Raw genomic sequence first — 16,298 nt, forward strand, 5'->3', positions numbered from 1 at the left:
GGAAACTGCAGCCAGCCTCATTTACCAGAGGTGCTGGCATGCTCTTTTTTGTGTGGCTTCTGTGAAATTACAGAAAATCAGATAGCTTTCTGTCTAGTGAGGTTTTTACAACCAAATGCTCATGACAGTATAAACCCAGAGCTTTTCTGGACTTAAAGAAAAGGAGTAATCTTAAGAAGAAAGAAAATTCTTGCCTCTGGAAAAACGGGGTTAAAAAAAGTGATGATATCTGAATAGTAGAAAATGTATTATTTTATTCAACAGGAAGATAAAACATTCTTATGTACCTAATAATTTTCTAAAAGTCCACCTCCATTTTTCTTTCTTCTGTACTAAGTGCTGCTTGTGGTTTGGACATTGCTTTTTAAAACAATATTAAATAAAATACCCCCTTAAAAGAAAATGCATGCCCTTGTATTAAGAAAAGATACAGGTTTTTGCATTCTGTAGAAAGGAACTTGGCGGGGCTAGAATCCATTTAACAACAGTGGAGTTGGTAAGGAGAAGCTGGGGTCAAGCATCACATTTTCTGTAGAGCATTAAGAATGGGGCCATAGCAGGTAGTAAGCAGGAATTCAGGCATGGAAGCACTAAGAGTCTCAGACGGAGATGCAGGATACTGAAATCAAGAAGCAGAGCTGAGTTAATAATCTGATGGGATTCTGGTATCATGAAAAAGAATAGGGCTATCAGGCAAAGTGGCTCCTAAAGTTTTATGGAACAAACTTTTTAGTATTAACCAGCTTTCACTGATCCAATCTACTTTGTAAGCAGATAAACCAGTGGTGTCTTCAGAGTAACTCAGGCTTCTGACGCATACACTGTGATAGAATTTCATTATATGAGGATATTAAAAGAAGCATGCCCATAAAAACTAGCCCAAGAAGTCTGTTTACCTAAAATACATTCTGTGGTTCTCAGAGTCTATTTATCACATACATGAGAAAGCATTCTTCCAAAAAAAGTTTTAAACTTGCTGTCTATCCCAAAGTATGAACATCGTATATCATTTATCCTTCTCTCTTAAATTACCTATCAAACAACAAATAAAAGCCATGTGCAAAGGTTTTTGGAGAGTCCCAAGTGAGGGCTACTGTGAAGATAAATGGTTAATGTCTGCTCTCCCAGCTGCTCAGTTAATTACTGTAATAGAAAACATCTTGAAGGAAAACACTGCATACAGTTATTAGCAATTAACCCACAACTCTAAAAAATCACAATTCTTACTAATAATAGAACATTGCCCAGCCAGCCTAATTAAAATTTCTACACAAGAGCCTTCTATTTTCAGAAAATGTGAAATATTATAAGTCACTACTATTTAAAATGCAAATAGGAAATCAGGAGGATGAAGATTACATTGAGAAATGCAAAATGGAGTAGCGCAGATAGAAATGGGAGGAGGCATGATTTATGTGGTAATGAACTAATTCCTTGACAAGCAATAGATTCAGATATATTAGCGAAATAACTTTCTGCTGAGTGTTTACTACAATACAGGACCTTGTGGTGTTAATTATTGGTGCTACAAAAGTGGTAAAGAAGTTAAGACAGTGTAATGTGGAACAGGAGAATCCATGTTATGGATTTCAGATATGATACTGTTTTGTTTTTCTATGAATCATAGAATCTTCTCAGATATATCTCAATCTTGAAGCTCATTTTTTCCTCCCATATAGTTATGTTTCTTTTATTGTTCCTGTTTGCTCAGTGCTTACTAGTCTTCTTGTCCTCTCTGAAACACACCAAATTTATTTTTGTTTCAAAATTTTAAAACACTTGTTATTACTGCTGCCTGGAATATTTACTCCCCAGATTTGGCATGGCTGTTTTCTTCTAATAATTCATGTATCTGCTCAGAGAAAGCTTGGTCACATTACAAAACAGTCTGCTTTTCTCTTCTTTTTCTGTCCTATAACTTTACTTTGTTTTTCTACGCATATACCACTATCTGATATAATATCCCATTCTGCTACTTCATAACTTATCAACATTAAGCTATATTCATTAACTTTCTCCCTGTTTCGGATCTGCTATATCCCCACTTCCTAAACCTTCTTCCTCTCCTCTGTGCTGTCAATTATGTCTGTATGAATATTTGCATTATTTTATATGTGGAATAGTGTTTACAGCTAAGCCAAATAATGTCTTAGAAGATGTATTTTCTCATATGAACTTTGATTTTTTTCTATGGTTAATAATTGTCTTGTGTTTTCTCATATATAAGTAGTTCATTTTCCCCTCAAATGTTCCATGCATAGAAATAAATTCTGTGACTCCCAAACACACTAAATGACCTACCTCCTTTTATCACGTGCAGATATTCATCCTCTACTACCTACTCATTCTCATTTGATAGAACACGTTTTAGTTCTGGCTCGCAGCTTGGATTGTGCAATTCCCTTTGCCAATTTCCGACAAATTCCCTTTGCCTATTTTCTGGTGTTCATATATTCTTCTTTCTTAATTCACTTCCTCATTTTGCCGAGGCATTTCATCCAGTAGCTTCCAGGAAAGGGTATGGTGGGGCTCAGTTTTTTTAGTTTTTATATGTCTGGAAAATGTTTTACTTTTACCCTTGATTGATAGTTCAGCTGAGTATGGAATACTAGGTTAAAAATTGTTTCCCTCTATATTTTGAAGTCATTGCTTCCCTATTTTATATCATTTTGATGTTTCTTTTCCAAAAGCCCAATGATATTCTGAATGATATCTTTTGTATGTGTGCTATCTCTGCCCCTTTTAGAATTTTCTTTCTGTCCTGTCTGTTCTGAAATTTCATGATGAGGTGAGTTTTTGTTGTTCCAGGTACTCTGTGGGCCCTTTCAGTTTAGAGATATGTCTTTCAGTTCTTGAAGTATTTCTTTGATAATTTCCTCATTTTGTTTTCTCCTTTCCTCTCTTTCTAGTTCTCCTAGATTAATGTACTGATTTCATTTCCTTTTCTATTTTCTCTCTCTCTTCTGAGAGATTTTTCTTGATTTATTTCTAACCTTTCCATTAAATATTTTTTTCACTGCAGTTATCTTGTTTTTAATGTCAAAGACCTATCTCTCATTTACTTAATGTTCCTTTTTCATAGCTAAACCATTTTGTGTATGTAAATGTAAAGTATCCTCTTGTCTTTCTGAAGATAATTGGGGTAAGGAGAATGCATTTCTTTTCTCAGGTTCTTTATATCTGTTCTTTACATGTAGGTCTCTATAAACTGGAAACTTTCTTCATATCTGGTGATTCTTGGCTGATTATATTTAAGAGTAAGCACTAAAAAGATTATATTCAAAGGAAGCTGTTTTTGTGGATGGGAGTAGTCAAGTGGTGGACTTCACTTGAAGGTTATCAGTTACTGGTCCTTTCATTGGGATCTCCAGAAGACAATCCTCCAACCTCCCTCATCATGCAAGATATATACTTAGTTACCAGTTTTCTGGGAAATACAAGTGAGATGCCGTGAGAGCCCCTCAGTTCATCCTGCAGACTTTTACCTAATTCTCTTGTGCTCAGCCCTCTGATTCATCTCTGTCAAAGCTGGACCCCTGCAGCTCAGTTTCTCCAGAGAATATATCCCCTGTCTCCTGAGGGGCAGAAGGAGAAGGGAACATCAGGGGGTCAACTACTCTATGTATTTTACAGCCAGATCTCTCATTTTAGGCTCCCACATCAATGTCATCTTCCAGGATGCTTAGTGCCTTCAAGCACTAAGTCCCTCAGCCATCTTCTCTCATGAGTGGACTCACTTCTCTTCTTACAGACATTGCCTTCTGGAGGTGCTAACCCTGTAACTTTTGTGACTTCTATCTATGAAGGCAGTTAGGAATCCTGCATCAGGCTTCTATCTTCCAAACTATTTTGAAACAGTTAGTAGTTGTTTTCTCCTCTTCTGTTTGACTTGGTTGGATTAAGAACCTAAAACATTTCTTTAATTTCAGTTAGAGATGTTTAGGAGGGAGAAAAGATAAAACTGTGTGGTCGATTTACTGTGTTAAATTGGAACTCTATGGTTTGTTTTTTTCTTTTAAGATTTAGCATCTATTTTTTAAACTATTTGCTATATTTCTCTAAAACAAGGGTTTTAAAACTTTTGTATGCATCATAATCACTTGAAAGGCTTGTCAAAACACAAACCCCCACCCTCAGACTATCTGGTTCAGTAGTATTGGACGGGCCTGAGAATTATTTCTGACAAGTCCTCAGGCAATGCTGATGCTGCTGGTTTGGGGACCACACTTTGACAAATACCGGTTTATATAAATGGCCTTTTTGTTAAATTAACTCTAGTTCTGTTCTTTAATGTTCAGACATGTATGTCTACTGAACTCCTATTCATTCTTTATGACTCACCTCATATACAGCTTGAGGAAGAATTTCTTGACATATAGAAAGCATATGCTTCCCCAAAGTAACGCCTCAGTTATCTACATTTTACACCTACTTCTCTCGTGATACTAATCATGTTGGACAAATCACATGGCTGACTCATCTGGGATAGAGTAAACTCTTTGAGCATGCAGCATCTGTCTTAGTATTTATTTAGATTCTTCCTCCTCCTTCACCTTTCCTTCTTATCGACTTCATAGTCTCCTCTTTCTTCTCCTCCTCTTTCTTCTTTATTTCTATTACCTAACGCTCTGCATGACACACAGAGGCATGATGAATGGAATTGAAGTTACATTACTATGTGAAATCAGTAGATAAGATATAAATTTGGAATGTTTTCCTTAAAAATTATGAATATCTTAATTTATTCAATTGTGTATCATGTAACCAATGGCAAGTGCACTCTCAAAGTGAGGCATTTAGATTATAGAAGCTTTGCTCAAAGTGGCTGGTTTTTAAACTCTTCATTACCTGGCCTACAGAGTGATAAGGAGCTTACCTCAGAATCAAAGTCAATGGACTGCGTACTCCATTGAAAAATCTTGTCATAAAAGAGTCTGCTAAACTAATGTGCTTAGTGCTTTAGTCTGCTTTCGTTCTGGCATAAGCTTCTCATCTTGTTGAGGACCAGTATAAAACACTTTGCAGTTTGCCACTGTCCTGCAGACTGTGCTTTTTTTTTTCTTATTTTAAAGAAAGATATAATTTACATACCACAAAATTTATCCTTTTAGAGTGCTTTTCAATATTTTCACGAAGTTGTGTGAAAATACTAATTCTGGATATCTAATTCCAGAACCATCACCACTATCTAATTCCAGAACACGTCATCACCCCCAAAAGAAACCCTGTACACATTAACAGTCACTCCCTATTTTTTCCTGCCCCCAGCCCCTCAAAACCACCAATTCACTTTCTGTCTCTATGAATTTCTCTATTCTAGACCTTTTATATACCATAGATTCATAAGTCAATATGTGGCCCATTTTGTCTGACCTCTTTTGCTTAACATAAGGTTTTCAAGGTTCACCCATGTTGTAGCATGTATCAGTACTTCATTCCTTTTTATTTATGGCTATGTAATATTCTACTGTATAGATGTACCACATTTTGTTTATCTGTTCATCAATTGATGAACACAGAAGTTGTCTCCAATTTTTGGCTATTATAAATAATGCTGCTATGAACATTATAGTACAAGTCTTTGCATGGACATGTTTTTAATTCTCTTGGCCTAGCAGTGAGATTGTTGGGTCATATGGCAACTTTATGTTTGATGTTTGGAAGAACTACCAAGGTATTTTTCAAAGTGGCTGTATCACAACCTTCTTACTGGCAATGTGTGAAGTTTCCAATTTTCCATATTATCGCCAACATTTGTTGTCCCTTTGATTGTATTATAGCATCACAGTAGGTGTGAAGTAGCATTCCATTATGGTTTTGAATGGCATTTCCCTAATGATTAATGATGTTGAGCCGCTTTTCATGTGTTTATTGACTTTTTATATATCTTCTAAAAGAAATGTCCATCAATCATTTTCCCATTTTAAAAAATTGCTGAGTTGTAAGCATTCTTTATATATGCTGGATACTTATCTTTTCTCAGACATATGACATAAATATTTTATCCCTTTCTGTGAGTTGTCTTTTCACTTTCTTGATAGTATGCTGCCTATACTTTGGATACTATGCTCCATAGTTGTATAATAAGCTGAAGCTGCCTGTTTCATCTGCTATACAAACACACAAACAAAACTATAGAAAATACTCCAGGTGCAAATGTGCACTATGTTTGTATGAAAGTATAAAATAATGAACTTTCAAACACCATTATTTTGGGCTGGTGAGTTACAGCCTAAGCCACGATTTGGGCTTACACATTTTTATAATGGGAAAAATTCATTTTGTAAGATGATAGCTGCCATAGGTAGTGATTCTTCTGATGTATACAGGCAAAGAAAATGGAAAACCTTCTGGAAAGAATTCACCATTCTAGACGTAATTAAGAACATTCATGATTCATGGGAGGAGGTCAAAATAGCAACAATAAAAGAAGTTTGGAAGAAGTTTATTCTAACCCTCATGGATGACTTTGAGGGGTTCAGGATTTCAGTGGAGGAAGGAACTGCAGATGTAGTGGAAATAGCAAGTGAACTAGAATTCAAAGTGGAATCTGAAGGTGCGATTGAAATACTGAAATCTCGCGATCAAACATTAAAGAGTTGGCACTTATAGGTGAGCAATGAAAGTGATTTTTTTCAGATGGAAACTACTCCTGATGAAGATACTTTGAACATTGTTGAAATGACAACAAAAGATTTAGATTATTACATAGCTTAGTTGATGAGGCAGCCACAGCATCTGAGAGAATTGACTCCACTTTGGAAACAAGTTCTGCTGTGAGGAAAATGCTGTCAAACAGTATTGCATGCTACAGAAAAATATTCTGTGAAAGAGAGTCAATCAATGGGGCAAACTTCATTGTTGTCTTATTTTAAGAAATGTCCACAGCCACCCCAACGTATAGCAATCACCACTCTGATCAGTCAGCTGTCACTAACATTGAGGCAAGAGCCTCCACCAGCAAAAAGAATATGACTTGCTGAAGGCTCAGTTAATTGTTAGCATTTTTAGCAGTATTGTTAAATTAAAGTATGTACTTTTTTTTTAGGCATAATGCTATTGCACACTTAATAGTCTAGAGTATAGTGTAAATGTAATTTTTATGTGTACTGGGAAACCAAAAAATTCATGTGATTCACTTTATTGGGGTATTCATATTATTGTGGTGGTCTGGAATTGAATTTGCAGTATCTCTAAGGTGTGTCTATAAAAGAAACTCAAACGACTCAATAGGAAGAAAACAAATAACCTAATTTTTAAAAATGGGCAAAGGACTGAATAGACATTTTCCCAAGAAGACATGAAAATGTCCAACAGATGTATGAAAAGTTAATATCACTACTCATTAGATAAATTCAAATTACAACCACAATGAGATAATCACCTTATACCTGTTAGAATGACTATTATCAAAAAGGTAAAATATAACAAATATTGGAGAGGATATGGAGAAAAGAAAGCCTTTGCACACTGTTGGTAAATTAGTATAACCATTATGAAAAAGTGTATGAAGTTTCCTCAAAAAGTTAAAAATAGAACTACCATATGTTCCAGCAATACCACTTTTGGGTATATAGCCAGAATAATTAAAAGCAAGATCTCAAAGAGATATTTGAACACCCATGTTTATTGCAGCATTATTTACAACAGCCCAGTGGTGGAAACAACCCAAATGTTCATTGACAGAATAATGGATAAAGAAAATTTATATACATACAATGGAATATTATAAAGCCTTAAAAAGGAGGAAATCCTGTCAAATGCCGCAATATGGATGAACCTCAAGAATATCATGCTAAGCAGAATAAGCCAGTCATGAAAGAACAAATACTCTTATGATTCTATTCATATGAAGTATTTAAAATAGTGAACATGGAAACAGAAAATAGAAAGGTGGTTGCCAAGGGCTGGGAGGAAGGGAGAGGGAGAATTAGTATTTATGGATATATATTAGTATTATGGATATAGAGTTTCAGTGCCAGATAAAAGAGTTCTAGAGATCTGTTGCACGACAATATACTTAACAGTACTGAACTATACACTTAAAAATGGTTAAGATTATAAACTTAAAGTTACATATTTTTTACCCCATACACCCAAAAAAGCATTAGCTGTGCAAAGTACAGTTTCTAAAAAAATGTGTATTTGGGCTAATCTTCCAATTCTCTTCTAATAAATACGTATCATTCCAGATCCGATCATTCCATTTAACTCAAATCTGATTGGTAAGCCTTTATGACCAATGAGTATCGGAGTGCTGAGAAATTATGTATAAATAACCAGCCATATATTTCATGAATTTTATGAAGAATTTATTATTTTCCATAAAAAGAGAGAGAGAAAAAACTATGGATTTGGAGGGGCAAAATTTAGTGGCAGATTAAGCCAAAGGGAGAATGATTATTCACATCTTGGTGTGACAATCTCAGTTGGTTCCTGGGTGAATTTCGTTCTATTTTGCCTGACATCAAGATTTCAATGTGCATGGCTCATTAGTGCTTGTAGGCATTTTTATACTGCAATTTATTACACTTTCAGGTGACAGAAGCTGTCCTTTAAAGAATTGCTTTCTGACCTCCTCCTCTTTCAGCCTACAACGCCTGCTGAATGAAGTGGCCTGTACTCTTTCCCTGTCCCCATATAGACACTGGAAGTTTTTGTGTGCAGGAGAGCAGGACTGAAAAGCTTTGGCTGGAAGGTTTTTGTAGCAGCCTGCTTGTTGAATTGCCATGGATCAACAAATTAGAAGAAGATAGATGAGAAGATAAAGTATTTGGTAACTGTAAAGCTTCAAGCAGGAACTCAAGAAAATTTTTAGAACATCTGGTCGAAATTTATTTCTTTTTAGATAAGCATCCCCTTTTACAACCAGCATACATAAAGCATTAAATTGGCTTACCCCACCCCTTCCTAACAGGAGAGAAGCTGGTTAGATTTATTACTCCTTTGATACAGGTCTGGAGGGAGAGTGAAGTGGCATGTGGAACTCCCACTGAAGGACTCCCTCAAAATCTTTAGGACTCCTTTTAGATAGAATGTTTGTCTGCAATTTCTAACTCATTTTTAAGAATCTCTCTAGATTGAGATTGTGAAAGACCATTCACAAAAATAAAACTCAATTGATAATATTTCTGGATTTTTTTCTGTAATATTTATGTCCAAGCAAGGGATATCATCAACACAAAACTTTTTATTCTCTTATATTTAAAATTAGTTTTTGTGTAACTGGCTCATTCTCTTGCTTGGTTAAATTTAAAATTTATTTTCCTTTGACAATAAAGGCGGAGTTAATTGTTTTGTCTGTGACTGCCTTCATTTTGTGTGTCCGTAACAACCTCCAAACACCAAACTGCATTTTTTTTTAATATAGAAGATTTAACTGACAGGTTTCATAATATTTTTTGTTTTAAAGATATAGCATACCCAACCAATCAAAGCAAATAACCAGTTATTTCAAAATTGTATGAATATACTGCAGAAGGGGAGCTGATTTCAAATCAGTGTTTTCAAGTTCATGGCAAAATTTTAACACTTGTGTTAGAAGAGTATATTTCATTTAATGATGTTGCTTACAAGACATTGTGTTCATATTATTATCCATGCTAGAATAATTTGAAATAAACCTCACTTTTTGAAATGTACACTAATCATATTTATGCTGTAGCATCCTCAGTGATTTAAATATTCATCTATAGTAAAAATGTGCTTTGAAACTAATGTATATAAAAGGAAAACTTTCTAATTTATGATTTTCAATGGGCTTAGTTACTTCCCACGTACCTAAGCTGTCCTTCACTAAACAACTATGCAATCAGATGATTTACATACATTCTTGTACTTCTATTATTCTTTAGCTTTTAAAATAGTTCTGAATATTAGCTGTGGCTTATATAAAATTTAGCCTTGTAATAAATGTGATCTATTATTTACGCAAGACTTTCAGCGATATTATGAAAGAGAATGTTTAGAAACTTTTTACATTCCAGGAGGGAATGAAATTGGTTGGAGATACATCCAAGCAGAGTTAAAACTAGTTCAGAAGCAAATAAAAGCTTAGCAAGTCAAAGGAAATTTTGGGGTACAATTAATCTTTACTGTCATCTCTAGGTATGCTATAAATTTTTATTAAAATAATTAAGATTAAACTGTATTGAAACAATCTGGAGTCTTTACATTTCATCCAAAAGGCAGACAAAAAATCGAATCAATGGAGAGGATTATTATTATTTTTTTTACCTGTAGCTATATCCAGATGGGGAGAAAAACAGCCCCACCTTATATAGTTAGTACAATCAGTTCAGAAGCCACCATTTTTGTGTATTATCCAGTTTCTTTTCTTTCCTTGTTTCCCCACAGTGCCCTGCCTGCCTTGGTCATTTCACTGTTCATTTAGCATCTCACTAGAAGAGGGAAGAAAAAAAAGAGGAGGTGAAATTAAGCAATCAACTTTGTTACTTGTTAAAAAAGGTGGCAAAGAGGTTGAGTAGAAGTTAGAAGTAAGAGTTAAAAATATATTTTTAAATTGTCAACGTGTTTTAGAGCCTGTGCTAGGCCTGTTAATATCAGAACTAATTAGAGTTAGCCAAGTTACAATGAATCTCTATAGTAGATATAATCACCACTATCACCAGGTCCACTGTCTCCGGGGTTAGAGAAGGCCTGGTTGATGTATATCTGGCATTTAGAAAGAGAAGTCAGAATGAATCCTTTTTTAAAAAAAATGAAGTAAGGGGGATTATGTAATGATTTTTATTGTGGAAAGAGCTCAAAAATTATGTTTGTTAAAGATATTTGTCAAAGGATAAAGATGTCTAGTTATGTACTTGTACTTGCGGCTTTTTCAGTTTACTAAATTAAACTTCAATTTTAAAAGAAGTAAAAGATACAGATATGTCTCAGAGAAATAGAAGATACTATAGGGTGGCATGAATTCCAAACTCTGAAGCTCAAGGACAGCAAAGTCACAGAATGCTGAAGAATTCAGGAGTAGTTTGGTTTTATCTCACCTCCATCTTTTTTTCCTTTTCAGAGAAACGACAATAGTCTGCTTCTCAATCCCTTCTGTAAAAGCCCAGTTGGGCCGGGCGCCGTGGCTCACGTCTGTAAACCCAGCACTTTGGGAGGCTGAGGCGGGCAGATAACGAGGTCAGAAGGCCAACATGGTGAAATTCCGTCTCTACTGAAAATACAAAAAATTAGCTGGGCGTGGTGGTGCGCGCCTGTAGTCCCAGCTACTCAGGAGGCTGAGGCAGGAGAATCGCTTGAACCCAGGAGGCGGAGGTTGCAGTGAGCTGAGATCTCGCTATTGCACTCTAGCCTGGGGAACAGAGCCAAACTCCGCCAAAAAAAAAAAAAAAAAATAATAAAAAGAAAAGGGAACAAAGGCTCAAAACACTGAAACTAAGAGCCAGATGGTTATTTCAAATATTCAGGACAAGAGGGAGCCCACATAACCATTTGGGAAAGGTCCTTTTAGGGCTCCCAGAGCTGAGGAAGTCAGGTGGTACCACTTTAAGTACAGTATTTAACTATGTATGAGTCATTGGAGAGCCACTTTTGGTAAGTTTAGGAATCAAAGAAAAAAGTCGTCCCACTGCAGATTGATCCTTTTTTTTTTTCAGGGATAAACAGCAGATTATGGCTTCGGAGCCTGGGCTGTCCTTTGCTGGAGGGCACGATGCACCATAGATTTTTATTTTCACGAAACAGACTCCAGAGGTTTGTGGCCTTCCAGACAACAGCTGGCACCGGGCAGAGGCACAGCCTACGGCCTGAGCTGCTGGCGACTGCATCGCGCTTGGCCGTGCGTCCCAAGCTGCGCTAGCCAGCACCGCAGCCAGAGAGCTTCCCGTTCCGAGCAGGAGCGGACGCTGTTCGTCTCTGGAGGGGCCATGGTGCTCGCGACTGGCTGTTCCACCTTATATTTGGGGGAAAGGAGCTGGTTTGAAGGAAAGGAGGGATTAAGTTTGTAAAAGCGTTGGCTCCTCCTTATAACTCTGGTGCCTAAAGGCGGTGAGATGATGGCCAAATAAAACGAAGAGAGATGACCCCGTTTTGAGTGAGGAGGAGTGAGGAGGATTTCGGGATGAGCCGGCGTTGTGTCCTGCAACTGTCGATTTGGCAGATTTGAGTCAATCAACTGCCAATTGGTTCCCACTTCAAACACACCTCCCTCAGCCTAGTGCTCTGACGGACTCCCCAGACTCGGGGTGAGGAGCGAGCAGAACAAGAGAATCAAAAGTCAGCTTTCTTTTGGTCTCTGCTCGTGCATAACTGGTTTGGTTCTGAGCAGGCTGATGTTTGAGGGGAAAAGCCAGGACTGCTTGGGCTCTTTGGCGGGCTTTGAGTGTGTGTGCTGGGAGGGGGGCGGGTAGGAAGAGGTGGGAGCAGAGTTAGGCTGAGTACTGAGCGAAGCCCCTTATTTTGCGCCCCAGCTGCCCTTCCAGCCCCCAGCGCCCAGTCCCCGCCGCGGCTGGGTGAAGAGGAGGGGTCGAGGAGGGCGCAGGGCGTGGGGGACGCCCAGTAGCGCCTCGAGCCCGCGGTGGCGGCGTGGCTGTCTCTTTAAGCGCTCCGGAGGGGCTGGGGCGGGAGGGCGGCGAGCGCGTTTCCATGGAACCGGGGCTGCGGGGGCTGCTGGGCCGCTGGGCTCACTCGGTTTCAGTCGCTCTCGGCGGAGCAGGGGCATGCAGCTCAGCGGCCACCGAGCCTCTGGGGCTCGCCCGGCCGCTCCTCTCGCGCTCCCAGCCGCCTGTGACGCCTGTTGGGGCCAAGCTGCTGCCGTTCCCTCCGCAGACAGACGCGCGGCGCCAGCCTCGCGAGCCCTGCACCAACTTCTGCCTGACGAGCCCAACTTCTGCTCTGGGTTCGGACTTGCGGAACCGGAACGGCGCACCGCGCGCAGCCCAGGCGGCGGCCGGGGTGGATCAGCCTCGCCGAGATGTCCTCGCGACTGTGGCTCTGGTGCTTCTGCGCCTGGGCGGTTGCCGGCTGGCCGCCAGGAAGCGCCCTACAGCTCCGGCTGGGCATGTAAGTGGCGCCCGCGCGCTCCGGAACGCTTGGAGAGAGCAGACAACAGTGTGCCCCGCCCCACCCGGGACCTGGTGCGGACACCGCGGCCCGAGCCCGGGAAGGTATGGGGGACTGGAGGTGCGGACAGACACCTGGGGGGGGCTGCGGGCTGTCCCGGGCGGAGCGCGGCGGAACGCAGTCCCCAGCGAGTCCTTGGGGAGCGCCAGTCCGGGAGCGGAGACCGCGACCGGGGCCGGTGTGCTCTCCACCCGGTACTTTCTCGGCGCCCGTGTGCTCTCCACCCGGTACTTTCTCGGCGCCCGACAGATTTTTTTCCCCCGCCTCCAGGTTTGGGTGTGTGCGCGCGTGGTATGTGTGTGTTTTCGTTAATTTTCTGTTTCAAGAGTAATTGGCTAATGACTACCACTTTGTGAAAGGGTTGTGAATGAAATCCTGTCGAACACCGAGTTTGACATTTTTTTCTTTGTAGAGACCAATGAGTTCGTGCACATGTATTCTTTCTTTTTTTTGAGAAGTATCGCCGAGTCGGACAGAGTGGTTTATTCCACAGGTTTGACGAGAGGCAAATCCCGGCTCATCTGCCGAAGTGAGGAGCTGGGGAGATGAGTATGTGAAGGATTGAATGCTCGGCCACTTAGCTGCTAGTCCCCTTATTAGAGAACTGAAGAGTTAGTAGGAAGGTGACTCAAACGCATCGTCTCAGGATGGGCATGGTTTCGTTCCGGATTAGAAATCATGAAAGCTAGGAGATAATTCTTGTCACCGTGTCCACCATTAGCGAGGAGCTCACAGGAAGTCTAAGTCTTTACAAATTGCCTGGTCCTCTTGACTAGCTGGAGAAGTTTCACCTGAATTCTGTAGCATCAGCGGAATCATCATCGAACCGCCCGAGAGAGAAGCCAGATCTAATTCTGCTTTTCGATTTCTGCTCCTGAGCGGTTATGAATAGACACCAGAATATTTTGAACATTTAAACATTTTTGCCATTTTGCTCCTACTTTGCTTCACCTTTGCCTTTCTGAAATGTGAATACTTTATTATAGAAAAATGGCTTAGATAAGTACACAAAGCCATCCATAGATCCCTGGGGCTTTACTTTTTCCTGTAAGAAAAATTCGATTTCAGGGTTCAAATTGCATTTCCATATTTCATTTCTTTCATGTGATATTCAATCTTGACACATGGCTAGGGTGTCAGTGGCATCTCAGAACTTCTTGCCTACATAGTTTGTAGATATGTATTTGGCAAAAATGCCACGTTTCTGGGTATGCGATTTCTCTTGAATTGATGTATCTTGTTTATTTTGAAGAGAAGGTTGATTTAGACTTTTCTTCTTCAGTTTATCTCAGAAAACACATCCCACTTTGGATAGCTTGTGCGTGCGTAAGCCTGCACTTCTTAGAAACTGTCTTTTAGAAAGCTTACAGAATAGCCATGTTCTTACCTTTACAAGTGCCTTTATTTAAGTGGATCCTAGATTGGCTAATTAGCCACAAAATCACCCATGCATACTGAGACAGAAGAGTCCCTTTGGAGAGGAACTGAGAAATAACAGAAGTACCTACATCACTTTTGACATTGTTTGGCTGTTTTACCTGTGGTTTCAATATTGACTCTTGTTGAAAAGGCTGGAGGGATGACACTGCATTTTTTTTTCTTTTAAGGATACTGCTACTGTAGCTCATTTATTTATCAAGTGAGATGAGATCAGATATTAAAAAATATATAAATTCTTAAATGTTTAATACAGATGCTTTTTCCAGGATGTTATTGAGATCAATCTAATGACTCTTAGTACTTTCTGAAATCTTGATGGGAAAAATCCAAATTTTGTAGTTCTCCTTGGTATTAGACATAGTGGTGGTTTCTTCAGCAGGAATTGTGTTGGCATTTAGTGCTAGGTTTCTTAAGATGCCTTTGCAGTTGTTGTAGGCATGTGAAATGTAGCCGCGTATAGATAGCACTTGGCTTCCGCATACCTGCCTATCTATTAAATTAAAGAGAATTCTTCCTGAGATTTGTACTGACCTCTGATGTCCATTATCAGTGAGAGCAGGCTTCTAATGAGGTGAAGACCACTAATGAGAACGCATCATCTTACTGACTGGCACTTGTAGGTCATTAACACAGGTAAAAGTTTGATGTAGCTAAACTTGAGCAAATTTTGGAGCTGGGGTGACACGTGAAAATAAGAAACAACTGTGCAGGTAACCAACAGTCATTGTTTATTGTGTATTCCTCTGAAGGTAAGCTCGTTTTCAAAGAAATTTTTTTTTAAGAAAGCAAAAGATGAATGATGTATGAATATTCCAACTCTAAAGATAATTGATCTACCTGATGACCTTGTCTTATCACATTTAGGAAATCTTGAATAACTAATATTAGGCAGATTCATAAAATCAGTATTTCACGAAGAGTGCCTAAGTACCTATTACGTAGAGAGGCATTAGAAATCACAGGTAACAACTAATCCGTTTGAATTCTTACATGCCAGACAAATTTCTAGCTACTTTACATGTATTATTTCATTTAATCCTGGAAATGCCCTGTGAGGTAGGCACATTATCATACCATTTTATGACAAAGAAAGAGACACAGTAAGGTTAAGTTACATTCCAAAAATTCAGAAGATCTGGGCCTAGGCAGTTGGATTCCAGAGCTGAAGTTCTTAACACATGTAGTTCATTTAAGAATGCTCAGGCCCAGCCTCTGTTTTTAAGAAGTTCTTTTTAATCACTTCAATGCGTTTTCAGTGGTGGTAGAGCTGGTACCTTCTACCTAGTGGTTGAGATACCTGTGCCACCTTTTTTGATTGTTGCCATAGTTATAGGGGTCTGTTGGCATTCTGTGGTGGGTATGGAGAGAGGTTGGCATGCTAATTGTTCCTCACAAGGAAGATCTGATTTATCTCCTCCTTATTGAGACTCTTCATAGGAAATTATCCTCCTCTCTCATGGCTGTAAGTATTTGAGTATTAAAATGGGGGGGTAGGTTTAAACTGGATATTATAGAGTGGGAGTAGTTATCTGAGGCAAGTGCATTAAAAATTGGAGAGTTGTAACTGGTAACAGCATTTTGATAAAGGGATATTGAAGAGTTTACTTATGTTAATGGTATTCTGCAAATGTTTTCTAAAGGATTAAATAGGAAATAAACTCTACTCTGGATCTTTGAGACATCAAAGGAAAATGATTGGCTGTAATGCACTCTATTAAAATTTATCCTTTGTAATGTACTCTTGTAAACACTTGCATAATTATTTTATGCAT

General features: G+C 38.9%; 1 long non-coding RNA gene across 1 annotated transcript; it reads right to left on the reverse strand.

The window, feature by feature from the left end:
• Positions 1-330: 330 nt before the first annotated feature.
• On the reverse strand, positions 331-11,390 carry LOC131381048 (uncharacterized). The gene is made up of 3 exons (XR_009209467.1): positions 11,007-11,390; positions 10,237-10,400; positions 331-619 (listed from the first exon to the last, which is right to left on the reverse strand). It is a non-coding gene; the product is annotated as an uncharacterized LOC131381048 (long non-coding RNA).
• Between the last annotated feature and the right edge of the window lie 4,908 nt (positions 11,391-16,298).

Source organism: Hylobates moloch, unplaced genomic scaffold (assembly GCF_009828535.3).
Source record: "Hylobates moloch isolate HMO894 unplaced genomic scaffold, HMol_V3 SCAFFOLD_13, whole genome shotgun sequence".
In the NCBI taxonomy this organism is placed as follows: Eukaryota; Metazoa; Chordata; class Mammalia; order Primates; family Hylobatidae; genus Hylobates; species Hylobates moloch.